General features: G+C 37.7%; 1 protein-coding gene across 1 annotated transcript in view; it reads right to left on the reverse strand.

The window, feature by feature from the left end:
- Nucleotides 1–2,290, reverse strand: part of LOC126865545 (homeotic protein spalt-major-like) — a 249,713-nt gene extending 247,423 nt beyond the window's left edge. The window contains exon 1 of the mRNA XM_050618176.1: nt 2,129–2,290. The gene's annotated coding sequence lies outside the window, so the exon portion shown is untranslated. The remainder of the gene's footprint in view (nt 1–2,128) is intronic.
- Between the last annotated feature and the right edge of the window lie 3,710 nt (nt 2,291–6,000).

A 6,000-nucleotide genomic window follows, 5' to 3' on the forward strand; every position in this document is an offset into this window, starting at 1 on the left:
TACATATCTAATTTAGGGCTCATCTCTTTACTTGGAACTGTTTCACACGGATAATTTCTAATTTCTAATTAAATATTTGATATTTGATATTTTAAAACTCACAAACGACACATAAATAATACATTGTAAATACATAAATAAGAAAATAAATAACTTTTCTACCTATTTACATTTACATCGACTGCAAGCAGACGAGTAAAAAGTGAAAGGAACGTGGCAAAAAGTACGATTTGCCACACGAAGAGAACAGATCACATTTCCACTAATAATTCGAACGTGAAGTTGATCAGGTCAACTTTCCTTTTCTCTGGCACGCACGGATGAAGAACACGGACTCGCGTGTTTTCGACCCTGCTGCTATCGATACATCTGCCATTTGTCACGTCAAATTACATTCGTCGGCCGGCCGATTTATGAGATACACGACGGACACGTCGCATCGGCCAAACGGATGGCCACGATTTAACGCCGATCCTATCGTTAAACACGAAGAGTTCCGTGGTACCTGCGCCCCTCGTGCTTCGACTTGTACGAACTGTTGCTGCGGCTGCGGCTGCCCGGATCTTCCGGATTTACGTATTAAAATCACCTTCCCCTTCACTTTCCAACTATATTATACTTTCTATCGAATCTCTTCTTGATACAGTATGCCTGCCTAAGATTATCTATCGTCCATTCATTTATTTTTATTTAAAACGACAAAACTACTTCCTACTGATTCAAAGGCAAAAAAGTTGATAAGTGAACATTTCAAATTTCGCTCGTATGATTAAACAATGTTCCGCTTTGATACTAAATTCTGATAGAAATCACGGGATAAAAATGTTCAAGTGACACTAAATGAGAACCGCTAAGGTCACACTGGTCTGCGTGTATTTCGACTGAATGAAATTCTATTTTCATGACGAACACATCCCGGTAAAGACACGAGCATCGCGTACAGTAGAACGTTAGATGCATCGTGGCTTATCGGACGAGTGAAAAATGAAAAATCAGATTTCGACATCAATAACACCTGCATATACTTCTTCCCTTTAGTATGAAAAATAGACAAATAACGAATTCTAGAAGGCACTATAGATAAATACTCCAGTAAATAATACTAATTACAAATACTAATAATACTAATTTCCCACAAATTTCTTGTACTCGTGTCCATAACAAAGAATGATATTTTTTTCGCTTTAAAATTCTTGTACAGATTCACTAATCGCATTTTATAAGTACATTCTCGTCGCAGGACTTAATTACGAAAGGAGGTTCGCTTTTTCCTTCTTTTTTTTTTTTTTTCCTAGACTTGGGCGATGGATCGTGCGAAGTAGAATGTTGCGCGTTCTCATCGATTCGAGAAATGTGTAGTAGGTAAAAGAAGAGACAACGTAATCGATACGTTTCGAACGTTTTTACAAGGTTCCAAGTTATTGGATGGTTTGAAATATGACCGAGTCATCGTGCAATCTGCTAGTCAAGTTTGCCTTTTTCGCTACCTGTTATAGCTGTAGCAAGGCACGGTATAAGTGAATGAAAGTCATAAACAGAGAGAATACCAGATTTTTGTCAAGTCGGTTTATACAATTAGGAAAAAACCCAAGAACCTAATACAATTTCAAAAATGTACCTATCGATTCGTATGATTCTTATTTTTGTTCAAAATTTTCATTTTAAAACAATATCACGATCGTAGGTACCTGTTTGTTACGTTCGTCGCAACGTGTCCAGTTAACAGAATGGAGGAGTGTTAATCCACATTTCAAAACTACTTCTAAATCTGTATCATACGCATATCGTGGAATAAAGTTATTAAGTATCGATCCAGATTCCAGAGCTTCATGCAGAAATTACTATGTAAACGAACAGCCAACAGTTTCTTGGACTCCATCTCAGACATCCAGAAACTAAATGAACTCTAACGATACGGATAAATAAAAGTAAAGCGGCAATCCCAAAAAATGGTAGCTTCTAAAATTAATTCCCGGCTTTCTTTCAAATTGTCGAATAGAAGAGGAAAGCAAGGCCGTCGTAGTCCCATCGATAATGGTCAGCCGGTTAATTTGCATGGTTGGATGGCTGCTCGTGTACGCGATGGAACAAAGCTATAATTATTAGTGCGCGTCGTCTGTGCACTTACCGTGGTTATTTATTAAGGGGCACGGCCGGCGCGCGTCCCATGGCTGCGACGCTTATGACACACACCTCTCGTGCATTCTCACCGAGATTATGAACTGCCGGCGAAGATGAAATTCCTTTGTTCTAATCCGCATTCGCGCTGCCGGTTAATTTGTCTGGGGCAGCTGCGTATATATAGACTGAACCGAGACCGAACCGCGAGTTCATCGTTTACCCGGCATACTACGATTACGGCGGACAGACCGATTCATTGAAAAATCGATGACGACTATCGCCGACGAGAACATTGAATTTTCAGCGTAATATTTTCGAAAATGCCCGCGAGACTCGAGTACCTTGCCTCGAGTTACTTGTCATTTCGAGGTACGATAATTGCAGTTGAATAACGAGATGAAGAACTCTTTAATATTACCAATTTACATGCAGAGTCGAATATGTCGTGGGTCTTGTTCGATATACCGGCATAGAGTGATCTCAATGATTTTTCAATTTGTTGTCGGGGCTTGGATTTACAACAACTTTCTCCTTACATATAAGCGGCCGAAGGCCCTAGTTTCCGAGATATTCGCAAAAAGTATCGATACAGCGAATTCTGCTTATAGTTGCGCGCCCGTGGCAGAGTACGTGTCAGTATTAGCCGTTAACCGCTTTGCGAGATACAATGAACCAACCCAAAGCTAACTCGTCCCTTTAGCTAATGGTATATACGAGGTGTTCACCGACAACTGTCCACCGACCGACCGATCAACGACAGTCCAACGTAGTAACACTATGTAACTAATAACCGAAGAATTGACAATCGCACGCCTCCTAGGCGAACATTTTACAAAGAAAGATGCGTTTTAAGAAACGCAGAAAGATCTCAACTTCCTATGTTTACAATTTGAAACGTTAGACGTATAAGCGGATCGCTCACGAGCATATAATATAATCACGGCCGTAGATAAACCGCCGTAAACCGTAAGCCAGCCGGCAACCGATATTAACGTTATTAACGCATATACTGCTGTATCGGTACCGATAGTAGATGTTTCGCGATGATTATCTCCGATAGATAGGACGGTTTACTGCTTATATATAAGGAGAAATATATATAGTTATATATAAGGAGAAAGTTGTTCAACACATACGTATGCGCGAACAACTTGTTCTTTAAAAAATCATTGAAATCGATCTTTCTTAGTATATCAAATACCAGCCGAGTATAGAATTGAAGAATTTGTTTTGACAAATGTCGAATTTTTTAAGATTCTTTCTATGCATCTAATTAATTGAAAAAAGGTGTGTACCGAGCTAAGGAATCTGAATTTTTGGTATTCACAAAATTGAATATAAAAAATCTTGTACACGTAGAGTGGCCCGTCTCACCAACTTTGTCCATCTGAAATATCTTCGTTATTTCAAATAAAATGTGAAAATATTACTGGTAAAAGTCGTAGTCGTTCGAAGAAATACACGATATGCACGTACAGAGAATTAATTTTAATAGAGAAAATGTTGATTTTCAGTTAAGTAAATTACGCGCAATCGCGAATCCTGAATATAAAACTTACTTAACATTTATCGTGGGACAGCATAAAGAAATCGCTGAAATCGTATTAGAATTACTTTCCAACTGTCATACAAGATATTCTCGCGTGTTACATGCAATAACGAAGGTATTTCAAATGGACAAAATCGGTGGGATAGGCTAGATATAAAAAAAAATGTTTGCATTAAAAATCTGGTGGGCCGAACGTGAGATTTGGAAATGTTGAATATTGGAAATTGATAGAGTTAGATGTTAGATATTGATCCAATTGATCCATTGATATTAGACAAGATCTTGTATTTCGAAAATTTGTTGTCTCAGAAACTGAAAACTAACGGGAGCTAATTTGGTAAGAAATTTACGTTAAAAATGTGTACGACTAACGCCGAAAATGGTAAAAAGAGGACGATGAAAATAATATTCGCGCATATTCTATTCTTGCTTATTTTGAATGCACGATCGTTTCAACGACGCAACGGCGCGACGCTCGTATCATTCGTATATATTATAGAACTGTGCATCGCCTATAGCAAATGATTGATAGACCACAACTGCAAGCATCAAGTACATGAAATACCAAGCAAGTTCTCCTCGCATCTCTCATGAAAATGAAAGGACAGAAAACACAACGGCACTCTATTCTTACACCCCATTGCCCAATTAATAATTTTTAATTGTAATTTATGAAATTATTGAAAAATTAACCTGCCGTTCATCCGTTTCAAATAGCCTATACTGTGGATAGTTCTCGTATTCATAGAGAAATGAATCGTAAAGTATAATTCGTATCACAAACGAAAGCATAAACAGTCACTTCACACTGTTCCACGATTGAACTATCGGACTTTGAATTATTCTATACCAAATATCAAGAAACGAAATATTCAGTCGCGCACCTTTTTCACGAAATCTTGTTACGGAACAACTGTTACCAACCGCCATCTGTCGGCAAGGCAACGGACTACTTGCGCGTTTTTACGTGCCTCTCGCAAAAAAGGCGGGTTTCACGGGATTCAGTGTTCGTCGCGTGACAGCTATTTTATCCTAAAATTGTCGAACGATTTGTCATTGATACACAGGTAAGCTTATATCGTAATACGCTACTAAGTATTTCGATTAGTTGAAATATTTCGAAAATTAAATTCCATATTAGTATGGAAAAGAAGCATATGGCATAGTTGCATTCTTTCGAGCATACATATATGAATAGTTGGTGCACTTTAACCTGTATCCCATTATCAATCAACGCTAACATCCAACGATAAGTATACGTACGACGTTTCTTCAACGAAAGCATATCTTAAAAGCATAAATGTACTTGATAAAATGTACTTGCTACCGTATCTTCTTAGAGAATTTGAATCAGAATGCTTATACGCTGTTTACACTGCTTATGCATCCTTTGTCTTTTCCACTTTTCCATAATCGAACTATGTCGTGAAAGTAAAAAAGAGTGTTAGGTTAGGTAAAATAGTCATATTGTTGCTTGTTATCCTATTTGCTATTGTTATTTCATGCTATTTTATTATTTATCAAATATACGTATGTGACGATATTAGTCGTCCAAATCATGCAAATATGAAAACGGTATAATATATTTAATATATACATATAGTATACTCGTTATTTAATATAGTACAGTATGTATCTTACGAAACAAAGCATTGTTACATTTTTTCTAAGAAAATTTTTTCAGCCTGTCAGAATCTTTATATCATGCATATTTTTGTGTGTTTTAAAACTATTATCCGCTTATTATAACCGTTATAAAATGCTGTGAAAAACGAACGTAATCTTTTTAATATTCGATGAAACAACATAACGTCAACACATTCGATAAACATGTTAAAAGATGGTAGTATATTTTCATGAATGTATCCGCTGTTGTAGAAACGAGATGCATCGAGGCAAAGTTCAAAGTGAGATTCCTCGACGACAGGGGTAACGAGTGTCCAGCAATCTTCTAAAGAGAAGTCTTCCTGGAGTCCTTTTCCGTACTGTCGTGGAACCAAGTCCCAGGAGGAGCCAGAACACCGTAGGTAGACCAGATTTATGTGCAAAACTCGAACCGTCGCGTCCCCCTTCGTTCGAGCTGACGGGGATGCAAGAAACGATCCCGGAGGATTCCAGGATAAACTTGCTTCTAACGATCGACGGATCTGCATGGACGACAACCTGGAGATTTGCTGTTTGAAATTTTCGTCACCCTCAAAGAGATTGCCAGTTCATCGATGCGGTGAGTCACATAGATATCAAACAATTATATCGTTCTTTACGCGTGCTTTAGCCAAAATTTAATGAAACTATTTTGCATATTCTATAGATTATTGCGTGTGTGTTTC

This window comes from Bombus huntii, chromosome 5 (assembly GCF_024542735.1).
Source record: "Bombus huntii isolate Logan2020A chromosome 5, iyBomHunt1.1, whole genome shotgun sequence".
Taxonomy (NCBI): domain Eukaryota; kingdom Metazoa; phylum Arthropoda; class Insecta; order Hymenoptera; family Apidae; genus Bombus; species Bombus huntii.